The 12,081-nt window shown below is 40.8% G+C and overlaps 1 protein-coding gene across 1 annotated transcript in view; it reads left to right on the top strand.

The window, feature by feature from the left end:
• CHN2 (chimerin 2) overlaps window positions 1-12,081 on the top strand; it is a 321,413-nt gene that overhangs the window by 184,906 nt on the left and 124,426 nt on the right. The gene's annotated exons all lie outside the window — the stretch shown is intronic.

Here is a 12,081-nt window from a genome sequence, read left to right as displayed (position 1 = left end):
AGAAGACGTAGCAAGGAGGAGTGGGTCAAAGTGAGCTGCTGGGAAGATGATGGGGACCAGCTGCCGAGGAGAGTAATGCCCATGGCTAGGCTTTCAAGTGCTGTTGGAAGGCTACTGTGAGAGTGGATCAAAATCCATGTAGAAGTCCAAGGAAGTTGTTCATTCTTTCCATGTTTGGAAACTACTGCCCCAAATCATGGTTTCCACTCCTACGTATGTGTCAGAATCCCCTGTGGAGCTTTGTAAACCTCACAGCCACCCTGGCTCCAGCCTCAGAGATTGGGGTTTAATGGGAATGTCACTTAGGATTCTTTTGTGAGCAACAGAAACCAAATCTGGCTAAATTTAGGGGGGAAAAAAAAGATTGGGAAGAGGGGGTAGTGAGGAGAGTGGTTGGAAAGATATGAAGAAATTCTCTGAACAGAAAAAAAAAAAAAAAAAAAAAGGCTGAACAAGGGGCTTAGGGAAGGATCTGTGAATCAGGACATCTCCAGGGATCCAGAAAATAGGATGGCTGCACCTCTGAGCAGTAGAGTGTGTGATTAGGGGCCCAGGCTCTGGGATATTATAGGCTGCTTTTATACCCTGCTTCTCTGTGCTTCAGTTCGCCCTTTGGAAATGGGTGTGATAGATTTTACCTATGTGCTAGTCGTGAGGATTGAGTGGGTCACCATACAGCAAGGAAGTGCTTAGAACAATTCTTGGCTCATCGTGAGTTCTTAATGACTGTTAGCAGTTATTTTTCTTGTTGCTGTTAGGCTCTGCCATGCATGTGAATCAGCTCTAACCATTTCTCTTCATAGCTTTTCCTCAACTTGCAAATTCCAGGGTCAGAGCGTCTGAGCAGCTTATGTTGGTTCACATGTTCACCCCTTGGCCCGAGAACGTGCAGGAACTTGATTAGCAGAATCACTGACTACCAGTCGTGGTTGTTCCCTGTGGGCTTCATTCTTTACTCTTTGGAGATTCAGAAAGCTGGGAGGGGAGCAAGTTTTGTCCTATGGTGTAGAAGTATAAAGGACCAAGGTATGAGCCAGCAGTACTGCCTACCTTGCCATGCAGGCCCCTTTTGAAATTTCAGTGAGCCCAGGAAGGGTATGTAGGGCCATTAGCAGAGCTTTCTTTCAAATAATGTATTACTTCCATTGAAGCTGAGCTCTGTATAACATATGCTGTTGGTTGCTAGGACAACAGAGGTGAAAAGACAGGAGCCCTTTCCTTAAGGAGCTCACATCCTGAGGTTGTAAAGGCCAACAATCCCAATCCTAATAAGATCATGGCCCTAACTGAGGCCTTCATAAAGTTCATAGAGAGGCTAGGAAACCGTACCTAAACTGGTGTGAGGTGGCCAGGAGAGATTTTCCTACCACAGTAGCATCTTGACTCTTAGTTTTAAGATCAGTGAGATTTTGCCAGGTTAGGGGATAGACAGGTTAGAGAGCAAGTATTAGAATTCCAGGCAGAGGAAATATCACAACCAAAGAATGGCCAAAGTCTATGAACAACCAAGGTGTGAAACGACAAGGCATTCTGTATTAAGAACTTAAAGAACTGGGGAACGAGGATGTGGTGGAGCAAGAGTGTGTGTGCTAAGGACTGTCGACCGGAAAATCGCACAACCTAAAAGTTGAGAATTATGTTTTATTTGGCAGACAAACTGAGGACTTAAGCCCAGGAGACAGCCTCTCAGATGGCTCTGAGGGACTGCTCTGAAGAATTAAGGGAGGAGACGGAATATATAGGAGTTTTCGCAAAAAAAAATAAAAATAAAAAAGCAGGTAGTTGGAACATCGAAAGATTACTAATTAAAGAAAGGAAGATTCTGTATACTATTCATTTATTCATTCAATAAATATTTATTGATCACCTACTATATGCCAGCTCTGTTCTAGACTCTGGAGATACAGCAGTAAGCAAAACACAAAAATCTCTGCCCTTGTGTGGTTTCTATTTGAATGGGAGAGACTGGCAAAAAGCCCACAATTAAAATATATAGTAGCTCAGATGATGATAAATGTAGTGGAAAAAAATAAACCAGAGAAGAGATATGGGGTATGCCAAAGAAAGGGGGCGCCACTTTTAAGTAGAATAGTCTGGGAAGGCCCCACTAAGTTGTGTGGTTTTGACCACGTGGCAGTGAAGAATTTGGAGCAGAGAGTAACACAATGACATCTGCATTCTCTGCCCTCAGTGTGAAAGATAAATTGGAAGATGATTACAGTGCAGACAGGGAGACCTGTATAAAGACAATTTCAGTGGCCCAGGTGACTATGTAGTGCAGTGAACATGAGGAAAAAGAGAGAGCATTTCAAGAGCAATTAAGAAATTACATACAATGGACAGGACTTAATGACAGTAGGGTTGGGAAAGAGGAAGGAATCTGGGATGACAATTTCTGGCTTGGGCACTGGATGGCTGATGCCCTGAGTAGTACCGTTCACTGGGATGGGGCGAAAAGGAGGTCGGCCATCAGATGTGGTGAACAGATACCAGTAAGTTCCCTACATACGAACGAGTTCCGTAATGAGGGCACATCCGTAAGTCCAGTTTGTTCGTAAGTCCAACACAGTTAGCCTGGATACCCAACTAACACACTCAGCTATATATGCTGTACTGTAATAGGTTTATAATACTTCTCACACAAATAAAACATAAAAAATAAGCAAACAAAAAAGAAAGAAAACATTTTTAAGCTTGCAGTACGGTACCTTGAAAAGTACAGTAGTGCAGTACAACAGCTGGCACAGAGGGGCTGGCATCGAGGGAACAGGCAAGACAAGTTACTGACTGCAGGAGGGAGAGGAGGGGGGAGATGGTAGAGCTGAAGGATCGTCAGCAACAGGAGACGGAGGGCAAGCTGCAGTTTCACTCATGCCGGACGTGGATGGCACAGGTTCTGGTTCCTTGCTGGAACCAGATGCACGTTCGCATATTTGAGAGTTCGCAACTTGAAGGTTCATATGTAAGGGACTTACTGTATTCTTGTAACAGTCAGCCCACCCAGGTCTCCAGAATGGGTGGGTTGAGGGGTTTAACAACTGAAGATCAACCCACCTTTTACAGCAGAGTCGGTGTTTTCTGTGAGTGCACCATCTGTTTTGTTCCCTGGACAATTTCCCTTCCTCTTGGTGTAGGAGGAGATTACAGGTTCTGGTGTCAATCGTATGTCGGTTTGGAATCGTCTCCATGCCGCTGTGTGATCTTCAGGTGATGTAGTCACAGGGGCCTCCCTCTTCTCATCTGCGGACTAGGAATGCCAGTCTCTACATAATTCACCTGTTGGGAGAACTGGCGCACACACACTGAAGGCACCTGTGAAGTGCTGGCTCCTCCTCCGCTCCTCCTGGGCTGTGCCCTCAGTGGGGTTCTGGCTCGGGGTCAGTAGGTCTGAACCTGGAGAAACCCAGGACCAGGAGCCAAGGGCTGAATGTGCAAGGCATGGGTATTTGTATGAGTGTGTGTCTGGGTGTAGTTACCCTTCCAGTACTTTTCAAATCCAAATATAAGGAATTTGGGCAATTCACCTTCCTCTTTTATGATGCTTGTTTTGTATAGGTGCTTATATAACTAAACCTGGGAAATCAGGACATCACTGAGGTACTAGACAGCCTTTCAATGCTTCACTGCCCCCCACCGGGGTACACTCTCTAACACTGGGAGCCTGAGTGGTGGAAGTTTTGTTTCCAACCCAGGGATCAGGGCATAGTTTCAAAGCAACATGCTGTGGTGTGGAGGCCCATGGCATAAAGGATTTATTTATTAAAAAAAAAAAAAAAGATCTCTATTAGAGTATAATTGCTTCACAATACTGTGTTAGTCTCTGTTGCACAACAAAGTGAATCAGTCATATGCATACATATATCCCCATATCCGCTCCCTCTTGTGTCTCCCTCCCACCCTCCCTATCCCACCCCTCTAGGTGGTCACAAAGCACCGAGCTGATCTCCCTGTGCTGTGCAGCTGCTTCCCACTAGCTAACTGTTTTACATTCGGTAGTGTATATATATCGATTCGTTCACATGTATGCATATCGTGGTTGATATTCTTGAATAATATCTTAAATTTTTTTCTTTAGTGTTTTTCATATTTTAGATTGTTTATAACTTTTCCAAGGGGGGAGGGAGGTTGGTTCCCTTATTAATCTGATTGAGCTGTTAGTCTATTCAGTTTTGTCTTTATCTGAGCTATTTCCCTGAGTAGTTGGAGGTATTTCTGTCTTTTCTTAAAAGCTGCTCTTATAAATTATCAGTATTATCAAAAACAAGTATTACCTCTTACCTTCCTTTTACTCCATTTTATTTTATGTTTTTAAAGTACTTGTTGCTTATCTGCATTTTAGTTAAAAGAATGTTTTTTACTAATTTTCCTTGGGAATACTCAAGAGTTGAAAGTTCTTTTAGTCTAAAGTAGGGTTTCTCAACCTCAGCATTATAGACATTTTGGGTGTTCTGACCTGTATCTTGTAGGATGTTTACCACCATCCCTGGACTCCTACCCGCTGGAAGGTGGTACGTGGCACCCTCCCCCTAGTCATGACAATCAAAACTGTCTCCAGACATGGCCAAATATCTCCTGGGGCATAAAAAAACACCTCCCCTCCCAGTTGAAAACCACTGGTCTCTGAAAAGTCTTTTTAATTGTTCTAATATTATCACTGATTTTAAAATCATAATTCCTGGAAAAATATGAGAAAAAAAGGAGAAGGCAGAAAACAAACCAAATGAATGGAAACTGCTTTGGTCCTGAGCACGCAACCTGATATTGTGTGCAACTACATGTTAGCAGAATGTTTATAGCAGGTTACTAAGGCGCCCGACTTGTGGGTACTTACATAACTTAGGAAAACCATTGGTAATCTTTTAAGGAGGTTTATTACAAAAAGACTGGCCAGTAGATTTTTTATAATACACTCTAATCAAAACAGGAAGGAATGCACCTCATCAGCATGCCATCAGAATCCTGGAAAGGTTAAAGTAATGCCATGAGGAAAACTAAAGAAAAGAAACCGGAGATTTCAAGTTTGCTCAATTTTCATTCTATACTATGCAGTCTGACCACAAGAATGTAAATTTCAGTACTTGCATTTTCTTTCTCTCCCTTTCAGTAGAGATCTTTGATTTCTAATTAGAAGGGAATAATCCATATTTATTTTTTTCTGGATGAAATTGCCCCAGTATCACCAGTACAAATCCCCCCATCAAAAACCTTTTCTCCTACACTTGATCTGTATCTCAGAGAATCCAGCAGTCTAGCTGCCCTGTGTAGGAGATTGCTAAATTGGGTTTTTAAATTATTTCTAGTAAGTAAAAACTTAATACATACCAGCTGCTGAGGGATTATAAAAGCTTAGTTTTTTTCAATAATTGGAAACCTTGTTTACAGGGGACTCACAATATTCTTTAAATGCCTTTGTGTTGAATATAAAAGAACTTGTGTTTATCTAGGCAATGATAATCTGACTATAAAGCAAACTCATTTAAGGCTTATGCTTCCTGTCTCTCACTATGCAGCTGTCACCCTACTGTTCTTTCAAGCTTTGCAAAATGCTGAGAATTTTTCCTTAAAATTAGAAGAATAAATTGAAAAACAAACCAGGTAGTTTGGAATACATTTAATTCTAAATCACAGGGAAATCGTTGAGAGACCCAAAATATCACAACATCTAGGCAAATTTATTCCAACTTCTCATTTGTTAACTCATTGACAGAAGTCCAAGGAGATTTTAAGGTGTTCAGTCCTGACAAAGAAAAATCAAGGACAATTCAGATAATTCAGTTTGAAACCAGTCCGTAGAATTTTGCTAGCCAATGAAGCCATCAACATTGATTGGCATATGCTCTGGAGAAGCTGGGAAGCACAGTATTGTAGTTAAAGGTATGTGTGCTGAGTCGAAAGCCACTTACTAGGTCTATGACCTCAAGCTAGTTATTTGAGGACTTTGTGTAAAATAATCGCACTCACTTCCCTCATAGGTTTGTTTGGAGGCTTAAATGAGATCAACATGTGAAACCCTAAGGACGGTTCCTGGCACAGAATAGCCACTCAGTAAATGTTAGCCTATTACCACAACGTTCCAAGCCCTACCGGTTTTTACATGCATTATCTCACCTAATCTTTGAAAGAGCCTTATTAAAATAGTACATTTTTATAACTCCAGTTTTATTGAAAATCGAGGGAAATGAGATGCGAAGAAGTTGAATAACCTCTTCAGGGTCACACAGCAATTGAATTGACAGCGGGGCTCTTCGTTCATGATCTTTGTCTCATTCTGCAAACATTTAATGAGTAGAGGCACCCTTTGCTCTCAGAACAATCACTCTCTGAATATTTGCTGTAACAACTTACAGAAGGTTTTAGCCAAAATCCTTCTCCCAGTTAAAAACCTGCTGTCACAAGTTCTCCTATGTGTGACGGCTTCTCAAACTTTAATGTGTATATGACTCCCCTTCGAAATGCACATTCTGCATTTCTCACAAGCTCCAAGGTGATGCCAAGGCTGCTGGTCTCCAGATCACACTTTGAGTAGTAGGAAAGCTAGGTGATGGAAGAGGGGCTCCTCTCATACCTCAGACTCCTCCTGCCCCACCTCCTGTTTAAACATATTGCGCATTACACCCGTAACTCCCCCCACTTTTCCCCTGAGGGTTTAGCTCCTCAGTATTTGTTTGGGCCAGGTACCTGGGGGCACTACCAATTCAGGCCTGATTTAGATAGTATCTTTCAGATCTTTGGCAATATTATTTCATTGTTTATTTTTATTATAGAACATCCTCATTGTAGAAGGATAATGAAATTCCTATTCTGTTCAGCTGTGGACTGTACATAAACATACCTATTAATTACATCATGACGTGTTAAACAATTATATAATTGGCATTTAAATATTTTATGTTATGCAGAAATTCTTAGCAGATTGTTATATAATTATTTAAAAGAATTTTAGTAATATCTGGGACATTGATTTTTTTTGGATGCTCCAAGAATGAATTATTATTATTTTTCCATTGAAAATAATGGAATATAGGCTCTTGCTATTTGAAACTCTGCCGCCCAACACATTTTTAGGAATGGATTTGATTCAGATAACAAGAGGTGCCTGCATTCACTCTGTGCCTGACATCAGGTGAAATCCTAGGAATACAATGATGATGGAGACAAAAATGGCTGCTTCAAAAAATAGTTAAAGAACCAGCCCAGTAAAGATTTAAAATATGGTGAGATGTCAAGTTTTTCAGCAGAGATCAGTAAAAGGAGCTTTAAGAGCACAGAAAATAATGGGCCTACCTCTTCCTTCTCTACACAGGAGGGTCTCTCTGGGCACCGGTAATAGCTAATATTCATTGAATATCTCTGTACTCCAGGCACTGTTGCAACCATGTTGCATGTATTCACTCACTTAATTATTACAACAACTCAGTGAAGCAGGTATTTTTGTTATCATCCCCATTTTAAAGATGAGGAAACTGAGTAACAGAGTTTAATAACCTGCTTATGGACACACTGATCTGACCTCAAAGACAGGCAGAGTCTGAGTGAACAGCCCAGCCTTTCAACCATCTTGTGAGCCACCTTTATTTTATTAAAAGCAAGTTGAGGATCTTAAAATAAGAACATACTAAAAACGATGGACTGTTGAGCGGGGGGTGGGTGCATTGTATGGACAGGGCTAGACAGGACCAAAACCATCTTCAGTAGTCACAGTACTGGCAATAATTATATATGAGGTGTGACTATAAAGTCATGAAATAGTTTAACATATATTACATGAGGGTGGTCCCTTTCCAGTCAGTCATCTTGGGAAGCTGTGCTTTTATTCCACCAATTTCCCATTGCCTAGAGTGTGCTGGGAATGCTCTTCTAAAGAACCTTCAGAATGAGTCACAGTGCAAATCTTAGTATCTTAGGATCGTGCCTCATTTTTGTCTCAGATGTGTTTCCAAGTCGGATCACTCACCCTATTTACTGAATTTGGCTCTGAATAACTTATACCTGTTTGCATCCACTGTTAACATCCACTCTCAAATCCATTCTCAAAAAGTAAATATATGTTTCTATTTACCAGGTGATTCTGAGACTTTAGTGTATGCTAAAGTCCAGGGGAACTTGATTAAATAACACATTAAAGCCCCACCCTAAGTAATTCTGATTTGGTTTGTCTGAGGGAGGGATCAGGATCCTGCAGTCTTTAACGAGCATCCTGAAGTTTCTGTTTTGGATGACCAGACCACAGTTTGAGAAATGCAGCTGTAAGTGTATCCAAGGAGAAGGGTAGTGATTCTTAAAGCAGTTCCAAAAGTGTTCTCATCAACAGTGACATCAGTGTCATGTCTTACCTACCTTGAGGGACTATTCTCCTGTACATGATGCTTACTTAGACTATGACGTTCAGTTAGTTATATTTATAAAAAGAATCAGCCACCATTCGTCACAGTCACACCACACACACCAAATTCACCTGTGTCTTGGGCAGGACCCATTTCAGGTGTTTGTTTGCTCACCGATCTACTTGGTAGCCTCCTTTTGCAAAAGGAGGTGTTCCTTTCAGAACCAGGTAGATCATGAAAGGATCCAGTATTGGAAGATCCAGCAATATGTATACAAATTATGACTTTTTTGTCCTGAAAAGGGTGGGCTTCTTTCACTTCTTGGAGCTGGATCACTAAACCCCAAGAGCAGGCATCGCAGATCTGATTTCTGTTAGGCATATTCTCAATGACCAGTTTCACCAAGGTGATGGGTTATCCTAGGATAATCACAGTGGCAGAGGGAAGTTCCAGAACCAACTTTCCTTCATGTTGGGATATGTTACATTTTTGTCCCTTCCTGAATCCACATGACTACCTAAATTAGCCCTCCATTTTTTGTCAAGTTGCCTGATTTTTAACAAGCATAATTCTCAATGAAAGTGCAAGAACTTCTGAGCTGCCTTACTTTTAATTTATCAATTGCCCTTTGTCTCATTCACTGAAGAGAATCTCACACACCTGGAAACTGAAATTCAATGCTACGGCTTCTTTAATAAAACAGATCTGCATTTCACAGGTAGGTCCTGACTCCATCAGTGTCTAGTGTGGGGCAGCACCTGGAGAGAGTCAGGCTCCTTTAAGGCAATACTCCATCACAGGGTAGAGGTTCTAGTTTCTCTAGTCAGGTCCCTTGTCCCTTGGAGCCCTGACATCAGCCGACTGTATTTTGTCTGGATCTCAGGATCCAAAATTATCTGCCTTAAAAAAATGAGCGCATTCTATGATTTTTCTGGGGTCATTTAACTTACATTAAGCTCTTGACTGGTTAAAAGCTTAGTGAACAGTGGAGAGAAAGACTATATTTAGAGTCCTGTGACCAAATGTTTAGGAAAGGAAGAGGTGATAGTTGTATTTTTTTTTTTTTTATCCCATCCATTCTCTCTCTCTTTAACATTAACGAGGAAGCTATGTTTTCTTTAAGAGCAACAGAGACAACACAGGGATGAGAGGTTGAATCAGATCACTATCAAAACAGCCTGGACAGTGGGAGTAGTGATCAGATGACTGCCCACATCCTCTGTCTTCTCTCTCTCTTACTTCCAGTTTTCTCTCTCCCTATGTAGGGTTGCCAGATTTAGAAAAAATGAAATTAAAACAGGATGCCTAGTTAAATTTGAATTTCAGCTAAATAAAGAATAATATTCTAGTATACGTTTTGTGCAATAGTTTGGACCTGTTGTATGGCCCTATTCCATGTGTAGTCTCTCCCCACAGAATTTAGTGCTCTTGTTTTATTTTCTTGCAGTTTTCATATGCAGATTTGTTCTTCAATTGGATCAAAGGGTCCTGCAGGCGGGATCTTATTTGGTATTCCTCAAGGCACCCTAGATATTGACTTCCCTGTTTGGGGGCCTGTGTTAGATGTTTCAAGTGTTTCCTCTTACTGCAAGTACAGAACACCCCTGAGCTCCTTATATCTTTCCTCTCACACCTGTGAGGTCATCACTTCACGAACAATGACAGGGCTGAGCACAGAGCTCTGAACATAAGTGTACCATATATTTTTATGAGTGATGGATGCACTGAAAGCAATTTGTTGTCTTCTTAAGAGTCAATTAAATTAACTACTTACCTGCACGTCAAGAGTTAGTAGTAAGGTCCATCTAGCATACTGTCCATTGGGGACATTAGATTAATTACCCTTCTCTTATTATAGTCTACCACCCTTTTGTTTTTTTATTAATCTCAAGGAAATATTTTCCTTTTCAACTGGTAGAGTCAATATTCAATGGAATAAGGGTTGTGAGGGAGAAGGGTCAGACTACATGGATAATCCCAAATTATAATTAAAACTGTAGTCATTTCTTTCTTACGCAAAGACAGGTTAACAGTGTTCTGAGGCCCAACTGGGTAGTTAGGCTTGATTATTCAGCAGCTGCTGATTAGGGATGATTCCCCCTTACCAACTAACTGTATTTTAAATTTTTCTAAATTACCTGAGTCCTTTGGAGGCAAATAAACTTGTCTTTCACATATTAAAAAAAAAAAAATTACCCTTCTCTTTTGGAAAGATAAGAGGATGGAGGAAGGGAATGGAGTTGGTAGCTACACGCAGATTTGCAAATCTGTGTTATGGTTCAACCAAAAAGATGGAAATAAAATTGTCCTGATAAATAGGGAGTCATTTCAAAATGTGGAACATTGACTCTCAAAGAAAGGAGAGATATCTTGCATATTATATATTACCTACTTCCATTAGCTTTTCTAAAATTCTAAACTTCTTCTATGGCATGTTGGTGTTGCAGCCACATTATCTACAGTATCCTGAGAGTAAGAAAGAACTGTGAAAGCCAGTAGAACAATGTAAATGACAAAATGTTCAACTCACATTCAAAAGCTTTCCAGCATGTAGAGTAATCAAATAACAAGGTGCCTTTTTACACACTTTGTGCTTCGATTAATCATATTATTTAGATCTTCCTTCATAAATGACACACAGCAGGCTTCAAACCTTAAAGATTAAGAGTGATGAATGCCCTCTCTTGGTTCAGTGCTTTTCAGGTGTAAAACGCATAGAAGAGTGAACACATATTTAGAAGTATCTAGATGATTAGTTTTACGCCAGCTAGGCTTGTCAAAGGCAGGCTTGTCAAGATGGTCCACAGAGACCCGGCTCCCCCTTTTGAACCTTTTCCTCTAGTCCATACCACCTACTGCCCACTCAGGTCCCCTGCATCCTTTGGAGAGTAAAGATAGGCCGGGAAACTGCCTTCAAATCCCACCATGGTGCCCTGCTGAGAAAACCGCCCATTTGACTGTAGACAGAAATGACTGTAAATGAAATAGCTTCCCAGCTCATATTCTACCCTAGTAAACAAACATGATCTTGCTCTTATAACCATCAATGAAATACATAACTTCATGTAGCTCTACATGTTCTCAGTGTCCCTGGAATCAGACTAGAAGAATAAAAGCTGAACATGAGAATTCATGTTAATTTCTTACCAACTCCAACACCTTGAATGTAAGAAAACAAAGTTCATATGAAAGTAGATTATCACATATATGGGCAGAAATCCAATGTGATAACCCCAAGGCTCAAGATGTGATTGAAAAATCTTTTCTGGAATGTTTATGCTTTTCAGTCAAATCATAAATCTTATCCTCCAAAGCTTGTACCTCTGGTGTCAAGTGAATGTTAGCCCATTCACCATTTGATGAAAAAAATAAGAATGTTAGGATATTGATTTTATCGGGAAAGAGACCAAATTAAACTTTTTTTTTTTTTTTTTTTTTTTGGCGTTACCTGGGCCTCTCACTGTCGTGGCCCCTCCCGTTGCGGAGCACAGGCTCCTGACGCGCAGGCTCAGCGGCCATGGTTCACGGGCCCAGCCGCTCCGCGGCAGGTGGGATCTTCCCAACCTGGGCCACGAACCCGTGTCCCCTGCATCGGCAGGCAGACTCTCAACCACTGCGCCACCAGGGAAGCCCTAAACTTATTTTTTAATCCGGGTGCACTCCCCATTTTTATTATAAATACATAATGAAACAATTAGGTGAAGATTGAAATAAATGTGTTTTATTCATGCTAAAAGTATTTGTTCTGTCCTTCAGG

Source organism: Kogia breviceps, chromosome 9, assembly GCF_026419965.1.
Source record: "Kogia breviceps isolate mKogBre1 chromosome 9, mKogBre1 haplotype 1, whole genome shotgun sequence".
NCBI lineage: Eukaryota > Metazoa > Chordata > Mammalia > Artiodactyla > Physeteridae > Kogia > Kogia breviceps.
This window is presented reverse-complemented; position numbering and strand designations above follow the sequence as displayed.